Below are 26,694 nucleotides of genomic sequence, written 5' to 3' on the forward strand. Positions count from 1 at the left end.
ATGCCATTAAACCTAAGATAAAAACATGAAATACAACAGAGGGAATCTATATATATATATATATATACACACACAAAAAGGGTGGAGGCAGGAATCAAAGAATCAAAGAAACCCGGACTCCGAAGGTGTGAGGCAAGCATGTTATCTATATATATAAATATATAAAAAATATCTTGTCTTTTAACTTATTTTAAACAACTGTGGATTTGTGTAACGCATCAGTACAGCCAATTACTAAAGCTAACATACTACATCTAGGCTAAAGATCTCAGTTTTGAACAACTCCACACATTTCAGCTACTATGTTCACATTCGAGGTCAACAACTGATTAAAGACAGATTTATTTTCAGCTTTAATTCATTAGTGTTAAATCATTGAAACTGCACTGTGTAAAACAGACAGAGGTCATGCGATGGTGCTCAGAGCTTGATGATAACCTAGAGGCTATTATCTTTCTAATTCTCATTCTTTACATTACCACTGTAGCTCTAGTTCATAACTACAGACATGTCTTAGATGACCGACATATAATGAATATTTATGTAATTTTTATTGCTGCTTTAACATCCGCAGATCTGGAGCTTGAGTTGTGATTCTAGTCCATCAAATGTTATTAACAGCAAAGTAGATAAAAGCTACCAGCATGCTGCCAGTCAGTATGTTTCCTTGCAGACTATTGGCATATTCTGTATCAGCATTGCTGGATGATTTCCCTGAGACTCATGGCCGAGCGACTGACACTCCAATGACTCAATGACCCTATGACGCCTGACTTTGTGGCAGTGTCTCATTTTTGACTGTTTTGTGACCTAGAGGAGGACCACGCTCATAGAAATCCTGTCTGTTTAGTATTCTACCCCAGAAGTGTTTAACCCCCAAAAGATATAAGATAACTTTTTCCCCTCCTTTCCACAGATGATATTAAGTGCCTGCCATTATCTCAGTAGGTCTGTATCATATTAGAATCTGCAATCATAGGTCACAAAGTATACCGGGCCCTTGTCTCGCCCACTACTGCAAAATTACTTTCTGCCACACAATGCTGCCTGAATGGGCCGAAGCTTTGTCATTTAAACTGCATAAAGAGGCCAGAAATTGATTTTTATTGTAGATCTTCATATCTAATAAAGCTCTGAGGATCTCTTTTCTTCAGCGCCTGAATGCCCACTGAATGCTTTCAATCCACTTCTGTGTTTCATGCATAAAAGTGGCAGCCAGGACATTAGAGAGAGAATTAGACAGGGAGGGGGCACCATGCCGGTGAAAAGCATCCGTCCCCCTCCACCTCTTCTCTTCTCTTGTGTGGGTAGGATGGAGAAGGTGAAGGAGCTGGGGGTAATTGAAAAGGGAAATGTTTTCTTTTTTTACCGCCTTCTCTTTCAGAAGAATGTATTCTTATCAGGAAAGGAAAAAACATAACCAGATCTCAATTTTTCCCAAAGAAAAAAAAAGTCTCTGTGAAGAAAAGAAGTACAGAGATGGTAAATGCAAAAAATACTAAAAAGATTTTGATTTTTAGTTCAGGGAAATAAAGCTCACCTGGCCGCTTCTATTGTTTTCTGTAGAAAGTCTGTTGCGAACCCCTGAAGTGCCATCAAGCATTTCAAACTTTATTTTTTTTACTCCAACGCTTCTTGCTGCTCCAATCACTAGGCGCCTCACCTTGCTTATAGAGCTCCGTGCAGAATTCCACTCATTTTCCCTGATTGCGAGTAATCCCTAACATGTAAACAAAATTTGTTTTCATGCAACTGAATATGATTAATTATCTCAGAGTAATCCAGCTCCACTTGCAAAGACTTTTCAGAGGAGATTACAATTTCTGAACTGACAACCATGATAGTCGAGAGCATTCTGTAAGTCTCAGATTAAAGGTCACAGAAAGCGAACGCTGGTAAAAACTCACGAGGCGATGGGTAAGTAAGGGCAGATGCAATCATGACAGCATCAGAGGAGAAAGGGAGAGACGAGCGCCTCAAACTGGCAAAAAAAAATGATTATGGAAATGGATATCTGCATAGTGCCACCAAACATATGGCAGTGCCTAATGCCATTTAACACTTGGGGCTGGGTTTAATCAAACTTCCGCAATTAAAAACACAAATTAGATGCGAACATCTGAAAGTCAGGGGAACACGACAGAGAAGGATGGCTGATTCTGACAGAGAGAGAGATGAATACTTCTCACTAATCCAGGGACAGGCCTCCTACTATACTTTGTTATAAACAAATATATGCACACACAAACACACAAAAAGATCCTATTAAAAAAATGAAATAAAATCTACAAAAATGACACTTGGTCACATTTAAAGCTATACTACTTTCATGGCATGTTTAATACTACTGCAGTGTCTTACTCTTTATCTTTATTTTTCCAATTTTATGCTATTATTGTCATTTTATTTGGTATTATATATATTTTTTTGAAATCTTCTGGAGCATCCATGACTATAAGAAATCTTCTATTGTACATGAAATCAAATTCTTGAATCTTAGTATAAAATAAATAAGTTAGGATCTATTAAATGATCAGTGATGGCATGTTAAGTGCTTATACCCAACAGAAAATGATAACATGCAACTGAATCCATTTGTATGTTTCCCAGCATGATCAGGAGCAGGTGGTAGGGTTGAGCCGTGGGTAATATGGCATGTTATGATTATTGGCCAGTGCAGGAATAGTGATAGTGTGAAATCGAGCAGCCGTGATAACACACCATAAGAGAGTGTTTCCATCACTGCACCAGTGGCCTGATTACTCAGCCAGCACAGGGGTCGCATTCAATCACGGCAAAACCAAGAGGAAAGGCAGTTACTTCCTATTTCATCATTTATCACTGGGCAAGGTCTCTGTGTGTACGTCTGGAGCTGCTTTAGTTGACTTTAGAAATAAATTACTTTAAGTCATGGTTTATCTATACATATGCTTTAAATCACATTCAAAATCAAAAGCTCAGGATTTGAACCGTCATGGAAAAATATTTTTAAATAATATAAATAATTGAAGTCAAAAAGTTTCCGGGAGAGTATACTGGCCCAGAGATCTGATCAGCTCATGAGTGGAATGTTAGCTATAAAAGCCTGGATTTGTGCGTCAACCTAAAATATGTTAGCACTGAAGTGGAGTTGTACACTTCCTGCAGCTTTACCCATCTGTTAAGTAGCAGAGGACAATAGCTCCACTCATACTGTGTGACTCCTGAGCATTTCAGCCTGCCTGAGAGAGAACAGGGTCGTATAAATCACTCAATCTTCATCCTCTTCTGCTTTACAGATGTCGAGGTGAGCATGCCGGGCTCACATTTACACACCTGACACGGATCTCTCAAACTTGTGCAGTAAGGAGGTGCAAATGGAGAGAGCTGGAGGGAGCAGGGAGGCTTCGAGAGGATTCTTTATGCAGCTCTGTGTATTTCTTTCATGTTGTCCGGCCGGTAACTGAGTCGGCTTTGCCACGGGCGACGGCTAATTCACACCCTCAGATCAGGAGCATGAAATGAGAGCGTGGTGCAGACGGGGGAAAGCCCTCAGGTTAATGATAGCGCATATACCCAACACCATTTCCCATAAATCTGCCCAAATGCTTTCATTTGAGATGATCCTTGGCATTTGAGTGGAGCCACACACATACACACACACACACTCACACTGATATGACCAAGATCACATACACATACACTAGGACATGTCCAAGATCTCTTTCTCTCTCTCTCCCTCACACACACACACACACAGCAGGACATGTCCAAGATCTCTCTCTCTCTCTCACACACACACACACACACACACACACATACACACACACACTACACAAAGCTAGAGTTGTATTTGATTTAAATAAATGCCTTAAATAATAGTAATAATAATAATAATGTTAGGAAGAAGAAGGGAAGACTGTTGTGAGAATACTGTATGTATGTATTAAGTTGACTCTTTCAATCGGAGAAGGAAATGTAGTCTGATATTCTGGCTATTAGCTATTATTCGCCTTTGTGTTGTGTTTAGGTAATAAGGATTAAGCCTCTCAGTTGCATATCCAAAGGAATAAATGTACAAACATATAGTATGCACAAACACAGGGCTGAACAACACAAAAGCTTTTGCCATGATGGAGGCTTCCCGCCTTTACACACACCAATCATCTAAATAAATGAATAGATCTACTGTATAGCCAAAAAAAAACATACAACTGTGAGGCACTTTAAGAATCTTTAACTCCTCAGTTGAACAAGCTTGTGAATAAAGGTTTTCTCCCCCCTTCTTCTCCCCCCAAAACCTCTTTAAAGTTATTTTAAATTTCTCAGCAAGGCTTTGAGGAATCTGTTTGTTTGAGGGCAGCATTAGATGTGACCAGCGTTTTATTGTGACATAAAACCGCATTTCTTCCTCAGCAGATTAAAAATAAAATCGGTTAATAAGAAAAGCTGTCAGCAGCAGAAAACGGCTGACATAATCCGTTTATCCTCCAAGCAATAAAGATATTGGTCCTTGGGAGTCTATCTTTCCTCTTATGTTATTTCGCCCAAAACATTATCTTCTATGCATTCAGATGGATTAAGAAGCCATGTGGGAGATAGAAGGAAAATGACAGATACAAAAAACCTATAATATCCTTTCAGTCCTTCTCACATGCTCTCACAGGAAGCTACACGTTATGTGCACGCAGGAGGAAAAATAAGAACAGAAACTAGCTGAAAGAGAGAAAAAAGGCCAAAGTGTCTGATGCAAAGAGATGCAGTATGAGTAAAAGAAAAAGAAACAGATAAAGAGAGTGATAGAGGAAAAAGAGAAATAGAGGAGCTGGCAGTTATCTGATGAGAGAAATGTTTTGGGAGGGGCAGAGGCTTAAATGCTCCACCCACTTTATCTCTGGAAGGCGTGGCTTTTCAGCTTCTCATTGTAGAAGCACACAGATGCCAGAACATTTACCAACCACATAGCATGACGAAATACGACTACACATTTTTAAGACTTTTAAGAAGTTTTTTGGGTCACCTTTAGCTAATAAGGTTCAGTGAAACAAAAAAAACGCCCCTGCCTTGAATGACACGGTTTTACCAAACAGGCAGAACAGAACAGAGAACTGGCCAGATGCTGCTGACTTTAAACCCCATCAATTTGTCGTTCCCAAATCCTCAAGTCATTTCATCTGGCATCTTTTGTTGTTTTTCCTGTTCTATCACTTCTCTGAATGATCAGATAATTACCAGGCTTATTTCTTAGGTATTTAATAATGTGGTTATGATTCAGAGCTTCTGCCTTCCACCTTATGGAACCTCAACTAAATCTCAAAGCAGAAATCAAGAGACAGAATTATAAGCTAGAATTATAAGATATATTAGTTTACCCATCCTATATATAGACATGTATACTTATATTTAAAAAAGAACTGTTACGTTAAAAGGTACATTTTAAGAAGTGTCTGTGTCTGTTTTAGTCATGGTGCCAGAGAATGAGGAATGAAGCAGAATTCATGAACCAGAGCTTCAGCATGGTTTAAACTAAGCATGGGCCAAAGTCAGGCATTGTTGTGGACCTAATAAAAAAATTTTGTGAGCAACCTAATATGAGATTCAAAAGGAAAGGGTGTTTCAAAGCTCGTACCTAGAGGATTAAACACTGATGCCTTTAATATCAACTGGGAATTTTGAAGATTTAGAAATTGGAGTTTCTTGGAGCAACAAGTAAGATTTCTCATTATCAGTATTTATTTAAGGAAGTTGGTGGTTAATTGAATATTTTTTTCCCTATTCATAAAGCATTTTTTCATGTTCGATGAAAATGGGCGGAACAATGCAACGGTAAACAGGTAATAAATAACATTTATAATTTAAGTCACTCTATTCACTTAGCTGAAGGATTGCAGCATAATTGGTGAGAATGTTCACAGAGATGGACCCAGTTAAGATTACAGAAGCAGCAATTATATAATAGCACGAGGTAGCGACACAACAAAGGGAAAGCTGCACTAATTACCTGTCTTTTCAAAAATAGCATGGAAGGTTATTTGCATGATATGTTTATATTTACACAAACACTTGAATATCTCACACATAAAACATAATGGCCACTCAACATTACTCAAAATGTATTAGGACTGTAATGAGCAATTTTTTTTTTAGAATTAATAATGCCATAATAAAAGCAACGACTGGAAAAGAACCCTACCCATTGCTCTAAACTCAAGCATTTGTAACTTTACGTACTAGCGCACTTGTGCAAATCATTATCTTCTATATTATATAAAATGAAGGTCACTATTACTGAAAGCAAATGCTGAATGCTAAGGCATCAGAAGAGGGTGGGGCAAAGAGCTGGGTGAGTGACAGCTGACATGTCCCGTGGTGCTTGTGCTCATGAACCGCGAGTGTGTTATGTTTAATCAGGATGGCTAGGCTGGTAATGAATTTTGATTACGACTCTAAATGGAGTCAATGTGCAAGGTGGGAGGGGTCGGGTCAGAGAAGAGAGACAGAGAGAGGGGGTGAAATATTAATGTCTTCCCAGATGATGCATGAAACCCTGGTGTGTAATTTCCCCTCACTTGCCTTGTCTGCCGCCAGATTGTTAGCACTTCATCATTAGCGCGGGAACTTTTTGCATCTCAATTCATCTTTCTCTCTTTGATTAATGCTGATCTTGATTCATTAGTTTATCATCACTGTGGTTTTAAGGGACCATTGCATATCCATCATGTGGCAGCAGAAGGCACGTGTGGGGAGAGGAAGCGAGGAAACACAGGCCTACCTACAGCAGCTAAAAGGATAAGTACGGGGGGGGGGGGGGGGGGGGGGTCTGTAGAGTTCCTAATAACTCAGTGTGTCTTCAAGTCCGCCCCTCCGAGCTCAATGAGACGTGATTGTCTACTCTCGTCTGTGTACACCCACCTATTAAAATGTCATCACTTTCATTTGTAAAAAGCAAAAGAGCTGAAAATGCACAAAACACTCTGCTTGATTAAGAACAGTCAGCTACACAGGATCTTGTGCACGCTAACAAGCCGACACAGAGTAAATGGATAATTCAGTATCCAAATGCTCACTGTGAGCCATGTGAAAGTTTAGTTTGATTAGTCAGTACAAACAGATTGCATGTTTAAAAATGCGCTCAGGGAGCTGAGGTGTAATTTTGTCAAAGGCCTCAACAACATAGACATAAATGAAGGACAATATATTAATGTAGATGTCCATAATGACCTCAAGTTCTCAATTTCCTGCCTTTCAACTGACCTTTTTTCACGTATGCTGTTACGGAGGGCTGCTGCGTCTAATCACGATTATCACTGTATAGAGGAGCTTTTCATGTGTCCGCTCATTCTTCCTGACTCTGCAGATCTGAAGAGGAGTCATATGTCTTAATAGCGATGGGGATACTCATTTAATAAAAGATTCTCAGCAGACACTCAAGCCCAGGTTAATTTAAAGGGAAACATTTGAAATCAAATCATGAACCATGACAAGGATAAAAAATTACCTACCTGTACATTCACACAAATTATCATGCCGTTATACACTAGACTAGACATATGGCTACCATAAGGAAAGTTATGATTTATCAAGATATTTATCTCCCAAATTGTGAAATATATTTACAAAACTGTATTTATTTTGAAAAAAGGACATAAAGACCGTTTTTGAGTTTTATAAATGCATCCTTTTTACTTTAAAGTTCAACTCACAAGCTGCTAATAAGAAAAAAACAAGCAAACAATACAGGAAACACCCCACAAGAGCTGTCGTTCTGGAGATGCTCTGATCCTGTCGTCTAGCACCACAATGTAGCCCTTATCAAAGTCAAGCTTCAGATTCTTTCCCACTTTCCCATTTTTCCTGCTTCCAACACATCAACTAAGAACGAACTGTTCACTTGGTGCATAATTTATCCCACCCCTAACAGGTGCCACTGTAATGAGATAATCAATGTTATTCACTTCACCTGTCAGTGGTTTTAATGTTATGGCTGATTGGTGTATGCAAGCTGGAATAATACGGAAATATCTGAGCTTTAATTTGAAACTACACAACCATGTGAATTAAGAAATTCAACTGTAGGCCTATAATTAGAAGGAAATAATCAGCCTGGCACTGACTAAAGAGAAATCTCAATCAAAGCTTTTTGAGAAATTAATGAAACATCAAAACTTGAGCTTTATTCAGATTTGGGTTAGTTTCTCATGGGGACATTGGTAACACATTTTTTCTAGCAGGTTGTGTATTTTATGAACCTGGATGTTTGTGTCACATGGACATGCTGATGTTGTCATGCTGAAGTGTGCAGTAATTGTACACTGGAGTTACAGTGGAATTAATATAATATATGATATCTTAGGAATCTAATTTCTGTACTGAGAACACTAACAGCACAATAAAGTTTCCCAAATACTACAGGGTGAATAAGACAGGGCATTAGTGTGTGTAAAATCTAAGTAAATCACTCATTAGCATAATTAACACAGCACAATAAGTTTGAAAACAAGTTGACTGCATAGCTGTGATTTGTGAACGTTCAAGCAAAGTTGTTTAAAAAAAAATTAAGGGCAGAAAAACTGTGTAATACATAAATGACAGCTATGTACAAATGGGTTCAGTCACCCCCTGAGTTCAAGTGTGCTTCTTGTGAAGGCGGCCTGCATAACAGCAAGTGATATACAAGTGACATGAGTACAAAGACACCATGATACCAGCGCTGACGCCCTCGACATCCTCCTCCAGTGTCTGAGTGGCGGCTACGCTTCTTCCGTTCCACATGGGAACACATGAGGTGAGCTTGAACTTAATGGGAATTTCAAACAGCGGCCATCTTTTGCGTACGCTGCTGTAACAGTGTCACCTCAGCACCGGCATTACAAACAGAACCAGATAACGCAGGGGTTTTAGACGTGGATGAGGGCAAAGGCGAAAAAAAAATGATCCTACTTCTGTGGATTCGTTGTGGCCTGAAGAGCAGTGCATATCAGTCAGAGGCCAAGCAGACATGGACTTACGGCCCCAGCGAACTTAATGAGCGCTCAGGCCCACTTAACACCAAGTGTGACTAGATAGGCCTCCTAATATCCTTGCTCGTCAGGAGTCCGGCACATAATGCTGCCGTTTCATTTTAGTAATCCCTGCTATTAATATACGGTTTAACAGACGCAAGGTTACCTGTGCAAAGGCCATCACGGATCTGTAGCCTTACATGCAGTATAACGTATTTCAAAAGATATGTGTGAAATGTTAAGCATAGTGGTATAGCAATTCATGGAAATGAAGCACAGCAGGAAAAAATAAATAAAACAAACAAACAAAACAAAAAAAAACAGTTCATACATTTCACCCATTTTTCATCAAAGGCCCATAAAATGTTGACATTGTTAGTGGATTATGCATGATATGTATGGTATTACTGAATCAAAAGCCATACAGAGCAGGACAGTGGTGAATAAATTGCACATTAACACTACAAAACAGTCCATTTCTTACAGTTCTAGTCATTATCTATGGAGATTATTTAGCAATAAGCCGCTACGTTATAAAACCGATGTACAGTTCAAAGCTTTGATTTCTGCCTAAATATCCCCCATTTATCACCCATGTCTCATCCATAAATAAATTCCATCTGATGTAAAATGAAGATACATCTATGAGTCATAAAGCATCACGTTTGATCTGTTCTTTTCTTTTTAGAAATCTCTGATTCATTCAAATCAATGGTTGACGGAAGGCTGAATTAAACTCTTCCCTATTATAGTCTTTTTTTTGGCTATGACATAAACCAATGCCCAAACAGAGGCAGCCCCCCTCTCCTTCTCTTTCTCTGTCTCTCTCCATCTCTCCCCTCTTCTTCAGTTCTCCCCTAATGCAGCCTAATCCTGGCTGAAGACAGACATGCGCTGCGTGTGTGCGTGTATGCGTATTTGTGTGTAAGGAATATCTCTTTGCTTTTTCTGCCTCAGTTCATTATTTTTCTTTCTTGTCACTTAGTGTGATAGGTTGGACAGAGGCGAGCCAATGAGTACTGAAGACACAGTCACAGGGCCTTAATCTAGTCTTTAATGCGTGACTTCAGAGATGTCATTTATCTTGTGACTGCAGCAGGCGTCCACAAAACTTTATCTCTAATAATATATTGATGGATTAAAGGGGTCAGGCCGGGGGAGCAGGCAAGAAAAATTGCTTATTGACATCAAAATACAGTGCCCCCCAAAAACCTGATAAACATGAGGGACAGGAAAGTGGAAGTCAGAGCGAGTGAGAGAGAGGAAGAGAGAGGGAGTGACAGAGGAAGAGAGGGATGAGAGAGGCAAGGCATTGTGCCCACTGATTTTCCTCCATCAGACGAGCCTGCGGTGGTCCGAACTCTCAAGACACGTGTGCGCGCACACACACACACACACACACAAAAACACATACAAAAACACACACATATAATGCTACTCCAGCTGGCGCCTGGGGAAAGCAGTCTGCTCCAGGACTCCTCCACATTTATCTCAGCATGTCCATTCTCTCTCTCTCTCTCTCTCTCTCTCTCTCTCTCACTCTCTTGCTCTCTCTCTGACACACACATACACATACACCCCTTATTAAACACACTTAAGTAGAGCAACAGGACTGGGCCACTTGTGTTGAGGCTAACAAGAGAGGGGAGTGTAAAGAGAGACTGTCATGCACTTTTACTGGCCTACAGTGAATAAATCATATTAAGAGGAGCATTTTAACCCTACTTCGAAGACATTTTGCTCATGTATTGTGTAAGATGTGTTGAGGAAATAAATATAATAAATTCAGGTTCTTCCTAATTAAAAAGTACGCTTGACACCCAATCCATTTCTGTACAGCAAAAGTGACTGGTATAGAGGGTTTTTTTTTAAAAGCTTTATTTTTGGCGCACTTTTCAGGAAAGTAGTTATTACACCAATACACGTTTTCTCACAGATTTTGATAAATCGGTATTTAAACTCTCAAAGAAATGCAAGAGTCACCGTTTAGCTGTCCCACAAGTCTCTGAGTCCTCGCGTGAAAAATGTGTTTGAGCGCTGTGGAAAGCACCTCCAATCCCAAACAGTGTCAATCCAACACACACTTTCTGCAAGTCCTCTAAAATTAATACACTTTTACCATTACAAGATAAAGCCAGGGACATATTACACCAGGCATATCTGCAGGCCTGTAATACTACAGAGTCAGCATTCAATAAAAGACATTTGCAACCAGGCGTTTCTCACGACGGCGGCGGCGAAAGATTTAAAAGCTGCTAAATTAGGTGCGGCTTGCCGAGCGAAAGGTGCCGGCTAAGCAGGCCCACTCTTACTTTGGAATGACAGAGTTGTTTATGAGGGGGGGGGCCTCCCTCTAGGGCCGCCGATACACCAGAGGGACAGTTTATGATGCACTCACGGGGTTATTTAGACTCCAACAGTGTGCATAATGTTACCTAACAATCAGTGGTCATAACTCACAACCCAGAGATCCTGCATTTCAACCAGACCTTACTGATTGCTCCCGCCTTTTTATTACCCATCAGCCTTTTCTGAGCTTTGACCCAAACCTATAATCATATTTATTGAATGCACCATTCATACATTCACTCATTCTTGCGCTCATTCTTTCACTCTTTCTTTGTACCGTCTTTGACTCATTCTTTCATCCTGTCATCTACTCTGGAAAAATGAGAAAACAGAATGACATGGGCGACATAAAGATACTATGGTTGTCTAAATGTTTGAAGATTTTCAGGGAGTGTAAGAAAACAGAATGCATGTGCAATAACCTTTTCTTGTGTTATTGCTGCACTTTTTTTATGACTCCAGACAACCACCAATGGAGCCGTTAAAAATTTAATCCAGCCTCACGCTTATAAAACATGTCAACCATTATACTACAGCTGTCTATGGTTGATGTGGAAGTCAGGGGAAGAAAGGTGAAGGAGGGGAAAGGTAGAACAAAGTTGTTGGAGTGGTTTTTTTTTGCAGCTTTAACTGTAGCTTTAGGAAAACAAATCTGTTCTCATCTGGCAGTCCTACTGTGACCATGATGCTTACCCCAGTAATAGTATTTCAGCAACATGCTACATGCCCTAAACGTCATAATTACAACCCTAGAGTATGTCAGAATGAAACTACAATTAGATTGCCACAGCTTGAAGTGAAAATTTATTTGACTCCACCAACAGTGGTTCTTGAACTCACAGCCCTCTAATCACCAACACAGAACTTTAACCACTGAACTATTGCCATTCCCAAAGTGGCATTTTTGCAGTGATTATTCACACTCTTGGTCATTAGACCTCATAAAAACCCCTCAACTGGGGCAACTTTCCAAAGCAGATTGTCATTTAATGCTGTTCACAGTGGCGCTGATTAAATCAGAACAGCAGTGTGTCACCTGAAGGACAACTGCTGCTCATAATCACTCGTCTGATCACGAGGGTCAAAGAGCTGTGGGATCATAAACCTGTGTGTTTGTGACCATCTAAACCCAGAGATCGTAAACACATCAACAATGGTGATTAAAAAAGGAAAAGAAAAAAAAAACACAGCACATCTGCTGATCGATGAGGGATCCAAACACCACCATCAACACTGCTGTCCTTTAGTATAAAGTATAAGCTATTTCCCCCTCCCTCTCATCTTGATGGGCACTTTATCTAGAAGAGAATAAATGGAACCAAAGCGGGAGAATAATACTAACAAAATGGGCCTGGACGTACACCGGGGAGCAATAAAAAGGAGAGCAATTTCGGCGATAAATAATTCCCCCCTTTACTTTGTTGGTGGAGGCAAACACAGTGCGCCTGGGCCATCAGGCTTGTCACACTGTAATCTAGCTTTGGGCGTGGGTATATTAATGCCATTTCCATATTCAGCACCCTACCCCCTCATACCCCAGCCCCCCCAGTCCGCTCTGGAGCCACATGGGCCGCTTCCAGGCCCGGGAATACCCCAGAGTCTGGCGGCCAGCACTCCGTAATTCCAACACAGCTCATTATTTAGCATGTCACCGCTATTTTACATGTTAAAGCACCTCCATTGCCATCTAATTTATTGCAGGAATATCAAATGGGCCAAAATGGAATGGGGTCACCTGCGTTCGGTGGTGTGCAGGAAATAAATATATATACAGTCAGTCAAGTCAAGGTGAAAACTTGTGTCAGCAAGACGGCTTTTTCTTTAGGGAGGGGGGTTGTTGAAAATCCAAAAGGCAAGGAAACAATGGTACAAAAAAGATCTCACGGGGAAACGTGGCACTGTTTGCTTTATACCCTTTTATTCTAAGCATTTCTGAAGTATAAAGTCACATTCAGGTTATATTGTTCCTCTAACTCGCCTTTTTTCTCTTGAAACTTTGAGAAGGCTGAGCAGACTTTGATGAGATTCAGCAGTAATTACATTTTCCCGACAGGAACAATAGGAGCAACAACAGCAGCAGCGCTAATCCGTCAGCGAGAAGGCCCACTTCTGCTTGCGGCTGACGATGATTAGCTCTAATCTACACTGCTAGCACTGTTCACAGGAGAAATGCACTTCTGAACACCACCGCAAATGCTTTTTTGTTTTCCTTCTCTCCTCCTTCTGCACTCTTTCTGTCTCACTCTTTGACCGGCTTTTATGTGTACACGTTTCTTGTAAATCGATAGGAGTGAATGTGCAATGTGCCCTGTTGTGACTGGTCAGCACATTTCAGAATGTATTGTATTAAATAAATGGCATCAATACACACTAATCTGCCTGCTATTCATCACATGTGAAAGCAGACTGCATGATATCTCAATTAGTGATAGCAAAATGAAAAAATTAAACGAGACCTCTTTGCCATAAGACTTGAGTAACTTAAATTAAAAAAAATCCTTGGCTTTCAAACTAGGCCAACACCCCCCCCCCCACCCCCCACCCCCAGTAAGACGCGCATGCTGTGCGGATGTCTGTGTATCAGCTAAACAATAACACATCAATACAGCACTGATCTTTTATTACACAGTTGGCAAAATGTACAATGCATTATTTGTTCAATAAATGACACTGTAAATCTTAAAAGAAATGAATTCTAAATGCTGTGCTGTATAAAAAAAACCCAGTTACAGGTTCGATTTCTGACTGCAGTGAGGTCAGAGGTCATGCCTCACGGTTGCGGAGGGAACATTGCTGCCAGGCACAGTGAATGCTGGGAAGAAAAGTGCCGTTTTTGTACCTTAAACATCTTGCTTACAGCAGCAAGGTCTGATCCTGGCTTTATGTGCGAATACAACGGTCAGCCTGGACTCCTTTTTACACATACACACACACACACACACACCTCAGTACTTGTGTCTACTGCCCCCACCACCACCCTGCCTCTCCTCCAGTGTGCGCCTGTCTCCCTCTTTCCTCTACAGAAGGAAATTATCAAAACTGTGTTTGAAAGTGAATGAAGGGTGACTCTCTCTCTCTCTCTCTCTCTCTCTCTCTCTCTCTCTCTCTCGCACTGTCTCTCTCCTTTCCGCTTTGACATCTCAGTTTTTTTCCCCTTTACTCGCCACCGTTTCTGGGCTAGGTGATAACTGCTGGTAATAGGATTAACATTGATTTCTTTTTGCAAGAACAGAGATGTGCCGGTTCCAGCTATTTATTGAACTGCCAGCTTTGAACTATCAAAACTGACTGGCGGAAAAGACCTAATGCAGCATTTTAAAGAGAAGAAAAGCCTCTGTGCATTTCTTTCTCTCTTTTTGTTATTCCTCCCTTCTCTTCCTTCACCCTTCTTTCTTTTTTTCCCTCAGTGCAGGATAACAGAGAAAAAAAAACAGCCACCTCTGTTCTAAAGCCTTGGTAATTGCTTTATTTATTCACATTGTTTTGCTCACCTTGCGAGCTTAATATAGTTCTGATTGGATCGCAGACTCATTGTGTTCTGACTTCTCTCTCACCTTGAAATGTGAGACACGCTGAGACTTTGTCCTCCTTTTTTGCTCCCCCTCAATCCATCTTTTCTTTGTTGTGTGTGTTGGATTTGTGAGGAGTGCTCAGGAGCAGTGAATCATTTCACACACACATACACGCACGCACATACACACACACACACACACCTGCCTTCACACAGCTGAAATGGCAGAAATAAGAAGCATGAAACACAGGTTTGGATTGTCTGAATTCAAGTGCTCAAAGTCAAAAATTATGAACTTACATAAATATTATAAGTTTATTATACGATGCATTAATGCTTATAAGCATTAATGCATTGCAAGCAAAATGATCAATTAATTAACACTTCTATATGTGTGTTTACACGGTATATGAGATCATACTCTGAGGTGCATCTGGAAAGAGAATTTAAACTAATGCACACCACAAATACCAAGATTTATGCTAATTCATGTAGACTTGCCTTCAGTAATAGATTAAATTATATGTGTTAGTGTTAAAGTTTATGGCTTTGATAATTTAATGAATCTTCCTGCCTTAAATTCGCCAGCAATACAAAATAATTAAAGTTTTAGCTCATATAAAGTGCTGTAGACTTCTTTTTAGCCCTAGAAACACTGTTTAATGTCTTGGTTAAGATGTACAGAAATCTCTACTGGTATTAAATTTGTGACTCAATTTCATATGCTCCTTTGTTTCTCTACAGTAAGATCAGAATCGTGGCGGATCCTGGTAACACAAGAGAGGAGGGAATGCAACCTGAATATGATGCCAGTCCATCACAAGGTACCACAGTCATGTTATTCAGAAGTGGAAGGAAACTAGAGAACCTGTAAGAACCCCACACAGAGAAAACATAAAAATCCATACAGCCATTAACCCAGGCTCAGGACTGAACCAATGTACCTGGAACTGTGAAACATGCTGTTTCCATACATGCAATAAATCTATCAAGGTCTATCTATCTTTTTCTGTAGCACAGAAAAAGAACTAACAAATCACAGACAAGGTTGTTCCTTACATAATCCCCAAAATGAACTGTGAACGATGCGATGTGTTGAAGTGTTTTACCAGTAGATCTCTGTGTAAAACAAAGAAAAGCGAAGTGTTTGTGTTTCTGTCTGTTCCACCTGATTACACATGAATGATGCAACTGCACGAGCTGGCTTTCATTTTGTGTGTGTGTGTGTGGGTTTGTCTCTTTTTATGTGGCTGTGTTCTGGCTGCTTAAAGCCCTTTCTTCCTCCTTCAGACTCACCGCTAATTGCTCATGAGTGAGCTTATTGATTACTGATACTAATCAATTGGACACACTAATTACAATTAAGGCAACAGTGGTCTATAATTGCCTGCTAATCACTGGCCATTTTGCAGCATTTGCTGTTTCTCAAGAGACCTGTATTAGATCGGATCATTTGTTTGCTTCTTCATTACGTTTTATTAATACGTTCCCTCAGAGTTCTTTTAATTTAATCTATACTGTATATATAACAGCACCCCGTCAGTCAGGAGATTCTTCTTTTAAGAGATACCTAAAAAAAAATCAATGAAGTAGTTTAAGAAATGCAAGCTGAGGCTTTTGGGATGAACTTCACAATACCCTGCCTTGAACAACATTAAAATCCGTGATCTTAAACATTTCCTGCATGCAAGACAGGCCAAGGAGTGTTCTATAAAGAAGAGTGGGTAAAAATACTTTAAGCAAAAATAGAAAGAATCCTAGCTGGTTAACAGAAAGCATTTGTAAGCTTTGATATCTGCCAAAGCTGGCGTTACAAAAGATGTAACCTTATCAAAAAATATAGTGTGTATCCATATCTGCATAAATAAATGAAATATTTTAACAATACTTTGCTGTTAAGGTTCCTAAATTTTTAGATCAACCTTGTGTGTGAATCTCAACTCTGAAGTCAGCTTTTATAGCGAAATGAAACAACGCTTCTCCAGGACGCTGGTGCTACATAAAACAACACAGAGCTAAGGACTTAAAGTAAATTGTCCTAGCCACATAAAGTGTGCAACCTAGTGCAAACAGACAAGACAAAACACTACAGGACAAATACACAAAATAGCACCAACCAGTGTACAGTTTGTCTATTGTACAGAACATTGTGCATAAATAAGTGGATTGAAAACAAGTCTGGAACTTTAGTGAGCAGTTTCACCCGTGTCCAGAACAGGCGATGTTTAACTGTCTCATTTCTGTGAGTCTGTGCCCACTGAAGCCTCAGATTCCTGTTCTTGGCTGATAGCTCTATATGTTCTTCTGCAATTGTCCTGTGCTGACCTGCTGAGATGCATTTCTGCTCACCTTGGTTGTTCAGAGTGACTATTTGTGTTACTGTAGCCTTCCTGTCAAACCTTCTGGCCCTTCTCCACTGACCTCTTAAACAGTTCTGAGTGAACTCTAGTGAAACCCATGAGATAAGCAGTTTCTGAAATACTCAAAAAAAAAACATGAGCAGCACCAACAACCATGTCATGATCACATTTTTCCCTATTCTGAACATTAGCTGAGGCTCTAGATCTTAATCAGCATGATTTTACGCATTGTGCTGCTGCCACATTACTGGCTGATTGGAAAATTGCATGAATGAGCAGTGTGACCGGTGTTCCTATTAAAGTGGCCAGTGAGTGTATAGTGCGTATTTATAAATACATATTATACATTTCGGAGCTGAAGCAGTGGAAGCACATTTTGATGTGCTGCCACGGACAGACAGCCTTTAACTTGCACTTTGTCCTTTAAATCCTTTTCACGTTTAACTGTTGGTGAAGGGCTGCAGCCATCAACCTAAGCCAAACAAGACACTGCTGTCACTTACATTACGCTTCTACACACCCCCACCTCACCCTCACTCTCTCTCTCTCTCTCTCTCTCTCTCTCTCCCCTCTCCCCCACCACACACACACACACACATTATACAATACTAATGTTCCTGGACAAAACACAACACAGACTGTGAGGATAGGAGAAATGGGGAGAGAGGAAGAGAGGGAGGGAGAGACAGAGGGAGAATGAGAACTCATCTGTGCTACCCCCCCATCACCACCACCACATACAGATTCCCATTCACACACAAAAAGACAGGAGAAAAGAGAAAAATGCAATCATTAGCAACTGGTGGTGCCACAAATGGGTGCAGGAGTGAAGATTTATACCCGTTGCTCACTAGAAGTGATTTATTTATTCCTGCTCCGCTGCTCAGATCATTAACCTCAGACGGGTCTCTGGGGGACGGACGGCATCTGCGGCCCCCTGCATCACCACTCAGACAACAGAGTGTGCGCACACACACACACACACACAAACACACACACACACACGTCCTGCATGCGTCTCTCCCAGTGGCCCTTGAGCTTTGGGGCTATAAAAGGGTCGTGGTCAGTGACACATTTCTAATGTGGTTCAGGATGGAGGGGGTTTCTGGGTTAAAACTTGTTGCTGCATTATTTGCGGCAAACAGGTTATGCATTGCAGAGATATAACTTAAAGCTTACGCACCATGAGCAAGCTGTCCTCATATGTGAAATTCAACCGTAAGAGTAAAAAAACTGACAAAAGTGCATGAGAATCTACCACATGTCTTACCTTAATGGACATCAAAATAAGTCATGCTTCAATCTGCATAATCTTGTATTGATCTAAACATGTGCTGCATACAAAAAAGTGCTAAAAAAATATACAAGAGGCATCCTCCAAATTGTATCTAAATGTAATCAATCACCAAAAACATTCATGTAAAATCCGTACATATTAGCAATACTTTCATGCTAATGCATTTATATTCTGTTAAATTCATGACTGGGAGGAGATCTTTAGCAGCGACTGACATCTCTAGTGCCCTTTGCACTTGCATTTCATATCAGAATCGATACAGCTGATTGACTGCTGCTTTGGTCAATTACAGATTGACTGAAAAAGTAATTAAGCACTTGGCATTGTGAATAATGTGAGCGATGTGAATAATGTTCCAAGCTGAGGTCACCTCTGTGCAGCTGCAGATCACCTAGTGCTTGAAGGATATTAGAGACCTTAAATATAGAATAAAGGAACGTAATGGATTCTTTATTTACATTCATTTTTTTAAAACCCAGGTTTAAGCAGCAAAGTGAGTTCAGCTGCTCATACACAGTATGTTCTCATTTCAGAGAAAGACAGTGGTGGAAGAATATGATCAAAATATGTTAATGTGTGTGTGTGTGTGTGTGTGTGATGAAGCAATATAACATTTCAGCCTAGGCCTTAAAAGAGATAACTGAGACAAACATAACCCAGTATGTCATTTCAGTTAGCAGCTGTCAACTATGATTATCACACACTTAGATTATCGCTTTTAAGAACATCTAGGAAATCCATGGCTTCATGACATTAGTCCTAAACCGTTACAAAACCTGTTTCTTGATTTAAAACACGAAATGGATATGTAGATTTTTTTGACGCACGTGTGTGTGTGTGTGTGTGTGTGCTTGCCTGATGGTACTGAATTACATCAGACATTACAGAAAAATAATTTCACTCACATACAATCTCTTTAAATATTCAGTTTCCTTTGACATGAGTCTGTTTTTTTTTTATTTGTCACATTTTGCCAGTCAGTAATGCCTAACATGGCAATGAACTTTATTGGTAGACCATTATTACACACTTCAACTACAGGTAAGGTTTTAAGTTACTGTTTTCTCATTTGTTCAAACAACTGTAGAAAACATACAGTTTTGTTTGTTTCAAATTAAAAAAATGGTTAATGCTGTAATTTATTTTCCATCTTGCAAAGTTTAGAGAAAATGAATGAATAAATCACAAGATGAAACTGTTAAATAAACAATCAAAAGCCATCCAAAGGGGGAAAAAGTACAGACCTTAAGTTACAAGTAAAAAGAAGACTGGATTTGAGTCATAATAAGAAGGTCCAATAGTCAAACTGCATTTTTGTACTGACGCCTGTGCTGATCTGTCTCATATGGACACCCTAAGGATCATCAGAGAGATCATTAATCAGTACACATATACTCTTCATATACTTGCTTTAACCAGCATTGTTTTTTGGGGAGGGTCAAAATGTTCATAAAACAGCAAGGATAGAATCTACAAACTTCAAATATGTCATTAATATATATATATCGTGCTGGAGCCTCTAGAAGAATTGGATGAGCATGGGAAAGTTAGAAAGGTAAAGTTTCATTTCTTCCATCATCAGTTTCATAACTTCAGTGCAGAAATTTTATAAGCTAACATCAGACACCAGACATGCCCGTGTCGATTTACTCCAATTGATTTACATGTAACATTGTGATTTGCAGTCATTTTTTCACTGAAGCATCCCTTTAATTGTAATTAATTGTAAAGTATTTTTAAAAATATTGATGGCTAAATACTCAACTTTTGATTTATTAATTTCTGGAATTATTTAAAAAAAAAAAAAAAAAAAAAACCTACAGCACATCCAAAAAGCATGTTAGAGCAAACAATGAAAGAGTCTATGTGTACAAGTTTGTTCAGTGTAAATCTCACTGATCAGGTCTTGAGAGAAGCCTAACCTGATCCTATTTGATGCCTTCATTGTGGCATGACAAATTAGATGAAGCAAACAATTACAAAGGTATGTATTAATTATAAATGATTCAGGGTTTGAACTTAGCTATTAACTACCACCAAGACACTTCTATGTATCAGTGTTCAGGTAATTCTCTTCACTAAACACTTACAAGAGGTCCTAAATCTACAGCTTTTTTTTAAAAAAAAAAACCTACTGCTTTCTTTCCTGTAATAACTGACACACTAATATGTAGAATATCTTTTTATATGTTTTTTGACCTTTTTTTGGACAGAAGTTTTTTTGCCGCAAATGTAAACTTTAATAACCCAGAGCTCGACAGCTGTAACTGTGTCAATGTGAACAAATATAGCTTCAAAGTGTACTCATGTGCTCCTAGCACCTAAGGTGAATTAAAGCCAAAATGAATAAATCGATTTTCTTTTTGTGCCTTCGAGAATGGTGCGATCTGTGCATTTAAATTAAATGCAGAATTAATCAAACATACATACAGATGTAAGAGTGGGCATGTGTGAGGTAAAGGGAGAGGAGGAGGGTGGGCAGGACGGAGGCCAAAGGTTTTGTCGCTCAGCGCAGAAAGTTGATTCTGTTCCAGTTTTATCAAGCCTGTGCTTGAGAGGTCTACAAATCAGCGTTTTACTGGCACTATTAAACTTGGCCATCCAATTCGCATCCAAGTGTTTTCCAATTTATGGCTTATTTTTAATGGTGGCATAATTTTCTTCACTGGGCGGTTAAATGTCTGAGATTTAAAGTTATATTTAATTATAATATATGCTCATAATGAAATGTTTAATAAGGGTACAATAAACACACCGAATGCAAATAAATACTTCATCCCAAATTACATTTTCACACCTGTTTAGCTAACAGATCACTGACCATAAGGGTTTTAGCCAAAGCCTATACACTGACAATATGTATACTAGATTATCACAGTTTGTTAATATGTAAAGTTTTTCCTTTATTAAATATCACAAATGCAGCATGGTTTAAAACATATTTTGAAAGTGTTTGCCATTAGTCAGTGTAACAAAATAGGCAAACATTATGATAAAACCATGAATGAATGCTCCACAAAACAGCCAAAGCATATATTCATGCACCAGACTGGTCGCCTAATTTAATAAATTAAGTTTTGAAAAATATGCAGACTGAAATTCGGGGAGGTGGAATAATTTGGCAAGGTTGTGTAAACAACAGCATGGCCTGCCAGGGAGCTGGAGAGAGAGTAATGGCAGGAGAGAAGGAAATAGAGAGAGAAACAGAGAGGGAAATGAGAATTAAACAAAAAAAGATGTTGACAAGAGCAGAAGAGGAGGGGACAGGGAGGTCGGGTGGGTCGCGCCACGTGTTCTGGGGCTCGGCTTTGTGTGCCAGGAGCCTCGGCCCTGAACTGTGCCAGTGTGCCACGGCCGGGCTCTGATTTATCAGGAGGGCAGCACCAGATGCCACCTCACGCTCCCCGGTGCCCGCTGCCTTTATGGCAGGCCTCCCGGATGGCGCTGATAGTGCAATCAGGGCCGTGGCAGAGCCCAGGCAATTTCTCCTTCACTCTCTGATAACCTGCTGAAAGGCAATAGTGACGGCAGCCCTCTGCAACAACAACAACTCAATTGGAATGAGTGTGTGGGGTTTTTGAAGCGAAAATAGGGTTACGACCTGTTACAATGAGGAAGGAGGAGTGGGGTGGCCGACTCCCCTCTCCATAGCTCTCTGTCATTCTCCGTTTTCCTTTCACAGTGAGAAGACCCTGGTGCATGTGAAGGTCTTTTCTGATACCAAGCAAGTAAAATTCGACTTTATTGTCTAATTCAGATTGTATGCTCTGCTTCTGTAGCTTCTGTGTGTACTTTGCAATTAGAATGTATAAAGGCAACCAAACCTGAGAGATCAAACCTTACATTTTGTCTTTATTTTTATTAGTTAGGATAATAAAGAGGCAGAATAAAAGTTCTCAGTTAGTTCAGGCTTACAAGGTTAAACTTGACCTTTTTTGGTTTTTCAACTTGCTGTCCTATTCAACTACATTTAAAAAGCTTGAAGTAAAAGCTTTTTAGCTTGCTTAACTTTTATTCAGTTTAATAGTAACTATTTATATTCTTTTTATTTGGCATTTCTCCACTCATCTGGGAATCCTAATCAGTTCTAAATAAGTTGAAAAAAATGTCATTTTATTTTATCGTATTTAATTTTTTTGAACTCTTAGACAATCTGCAGCATTAATTACCAAGATTCTGGAACCATGTGTCCACTGAACCAGACCCATTTTGTATTAAACAGAAAGTATTATTTTTCCCTTGTAACATATTTGTACCTGACAAATTGAATGGAAAAACTAAATGTTGAATTCAAACTTGACATGTCCTTCTCAATCTTCTATCAAACGCAGCCACTTTACGGTCAAAGATACAGGATGTTTTAGGAAGTAAGCAACCCATGACAACATTACATTTACACAGATGATATAAGGGAAACAAGGGACACACTGACAAAAGACATCGTGACCAGGGCCATCTGAGTAGCTTGTTTGAAAATGCTACTCTCAAATCTTCAACTAAGTTGTTCCTACTAAGAGAAAGTATGGATTCTAATCACAAGAACGGAAAACTCACAAACGTTAAATACCTAACGTTAAGGGTAAGGTGTACACTGTTAGTGTCAGTGTTAATGTGCCTACCTTTCGTCCTTTTCCTTGAGGTCAATATGTTTGGTTCGTGATCCGTTTTGAGGTCTGACACAGTGTGACCGTGATTATGATACAATCTTTCCCCAGACCAAGTGGGAGGGAAGATGGCTCTATGTCTCCACCAGGCTCCCTGCTTTTCTGGAATTGAATTTTTTTTACTAGGCTGCTGCATCTCTTATCGGCACATCAGGGTCTCCTATTGTGCAGCCAGGCTCTGGAAGAAAAGGCTCCCAGCCGCTCTGACTTTGTGACTTATTTTTCATTTATTTTACCCTTTAAGACCCTGGGACTCTCACGGCTCTTAATATCGCCTCCTACAGGCCATAGAAAGGCAATTGTCTGCTCTCAGCTGACTGGATCAGAAGTCTGCTAAGGTCCTATTCCAAACTTCACTTCCTACAGGACAGAGGCTTAATGGCTGTATGAACAAACATGCCAAAACCCAAAAGAGGTCTCACATTATGGATTAGAGTCTTAAAGTATTTCCCAATTCACATCAGTGCCCATAGCTATAACAAGGGTTATGGGGGTCTAGTACTCTTAATAAAGTACCCTTAAAAATTGGAATTTCAGAGCTATTTGTACCTGTAGTTAATGTTATAAACACCATTATGATAGTATGTCTAGAAAATGAAATGTTATTAGATACATTCTCATTTAAATCATCTAGTTTGTAATTTTATACTCTCTTTAAAACACTTACATATAAAAATTATTTTTTGTAATCTAAAATGTTTCATTTAAATGCTTTTTAGAAGGTTCATTTCCTGTCCCTAGGGCCAGGTTTTGATCTACAGTAGCAGCAAACAGAGTTTTTCTAAGCATCTTTGGCTGTTCATCTTTCCAAAAAATATTCCCTTTTCCAAACACAGAAACCATGAAAAATTGGCTGGAGTTTGTTCATTTTGAAGAGGATTAAAGTTGTAGAATTTTGACAGGCACTTGTGCTGTTCAATGCCAGAACATCTTATGATTAAGAACATGATTGCGTCTCTGTACACTGTAGAAGTGTCAGTAAGAGTATTATAATTTTATTGGAACTTCACATTTATCTAACCCTTACCCTTTAGATACTGTATAAGCCTACCAATCAAATGGATCAGCTGGCTTCTGGAGATGGCCCACTGGCTCTCTGTAGAGACATAATTCCAAAAACATGAAACGCTTAGTCATCTACGATATTGTCCTTGTTAAAGTTGGCGAATGTGGTGAGAAATCTTCCTCAGACAAAAAAGTCTTTACTGTTACTGTTACTCAAATTTTTTTTTAGATTTGGCAGGTGCATAAAGCACAGACACCATCATGCTGGCTTTCTATGTCTGAAGGATATATGTCAACATACAGAATCATATCATGGCTAGGAGTTATAGAGTCAACTTAAGCCTTTAACCAGCCAAGTCCTTAACTCTGAGCTTGGTTTATATTCAGATTCACTCTAAATAAGACTACCCACTGAATGTATAAAAAACTGTAGCTCAGTAGAAATAAAATTCAAACTTCTAAACAACTGAGTCAAGCAAATCTTATTAATTCCCAAGGGAACAATTTGTACAGAGGCAACCTTTCATGCTAGAAAATTGTTTAGTCTTTGTGTCTGCTGACTTTGCTTCAGCTACAATCAAAAATTATGAAAGTAATATTCCCTAATCCACATCCAGAGATATGTGGCACAACAGTTTAAATGTCTATGACTACAGATAACCGGTGCATTCTGAAGTACTTATGTGTTTTTTTAAGCACAAACTTCTGGATGCATGCTCCATAGCACAAATAAGTCCTATTGGCTTCAACGAGAGTCTTTTGATAGCCCTGCATTAGCCAGTTATTAACCTACTAAATGTTTTGACTCCTGATTCAGGTTGTGTATATAGTAATGCCTGAGAACATTATTAATTGTGTCTCTCTGACAGTTGCTGTGCTAGAAAGGACCAGCTGGTGCATCCAAGGTTTGACCTTCAGGGGCAGCAAGGTCACAACATAAAGCAGCTTTCTCATTGGAAAGCCCTGGTCTTATCAGTGTGACCTTCGGGCTGCCTGATGCTTCTGATTCCACACAGAGAGCTGTGTTTGGCCCTCAGCCTGAGCCAACCTCTTTAATGCAAACCCACTTAAGGCCACTCTTACACTTTTATATCCTGTGAACAACAATACCATGCCCTTGTTCGTTCAACCTTTTGCACTTTTCCAAAAAAAAGTGTTTTCACTCCAGCTGGCTTTGGTGTGGAATACAGTGGCTGAGGGAATATAGCAGATACCTAAAGAAGTATCGCATTGTACATAGTTATTGTTAAATCATTTATTCATGGTTATTCATGGTTAATCCAAACAAATATCATCCTTTCTGGAATAACATTGGACACCCTTGGCTACCATACTTTATGAGAAGTGTTGCATAAAGTTTACGGCATATATACTGATATACTTGGTCTGCATTAATGTAAGTGCTAGGTGGAGGTGATGAGCCAAAATAACATGAATACATGAATGCCCAAGCCCAAAATTTCCTACCAGAACATTTCCCAGGTAAACCCCTTCAAGACCTGCCATTCTAGAGATGTGCTAAGATAATCATTGTTATTTTCTGCTGTCAGTATCTGAACATTCATTCAATATAGATGCTATCCATCAAGCATAACTTAGACAAATCAAACTAATTCACGTAAATCAAGCCGTTTATGTCTTTGTTGGTTGGATATTTCTTCATTCACAATGCATGCTTGGCTACTGTGGAGGATGAATTTATTCATTGCATTATGCACTCAATAAATGACTCATTTGTACTAAGGAAAGGGCTGGTGTAAGTGCAGGTTTTCGCCATAATCAAGCAGGAGCCACACCTGATTCCACCTGTTTGATCTTGGCTTTCAGTAGTCTATGGTGTGACTTCTGCTTGATTAGAATGAAACCCTGCATCTACACCGGCCCTTTCTGGATAAAATTGGACACCCCTGGCTACCATACTTTATGGGAAGTGTTTCCTCATGTTCTCTTGTTTCTCCTAGTCCTTTGTTATGCAGGTTGAAAGATTCTAGATGTCGTCCATAATCTTCTGTGTTTTAGGTCATTTCTGATTTTGATGCTAACCTATCCTTTTCAAGTACAATTTTGGATTTGTTGGATTTTACAATATGTAGCATTAATCAGACCCCAGTAATGAATCCGTATAATTCCCAATAATAATTCCTCTTCATGGTCATGCAGTCTCCTGACATACGCATACTGTCCTATTCAACAGACCACCAGCACTGACCTTCTGCAATGAGATGGGCCTCTTGTGTTATGTACTTCTTAACATATGACATATAGAGAAATAGTAAATGATTAGTTCAAATCCTGCTCTTCACTGTGTGCGGCCTTCATGTCATCATGAACACAGCCTGGGGCATTAGCGCATAAACACTCTCTCTCTTTGCCACTGTTTTGCTTTGTATCATTAGCAGAGCAAGGGAGTCGTGAATCACTCCTTTCTCTATCCCCCACCCAGCCATTCTACCCCTCGCTCCCTCCCACCTTCCTCTAGCGTGCTAAACGGCTTGACAGAAGGGTGCCCAGGCCGTTGGCAGCAGCG

The sequence above is a fragment of the Hemibagrus wyckioides genome, linkage group LG11 (genome assembly GCF_019097595.1).
Source record: "Hemibagrus wyckioides isolate EC202008001 linkage group LG11, SWU_Hwy_1.0, whole genome shotgun sequence".
In the NCBI taxonomy this organism is placed as follows: Eukaryota; Metazoa; Chordata; class Actinopteri; order Siluriformes; family Bagridae; genus Hemibagrus; species Hemibagrus wyckioides.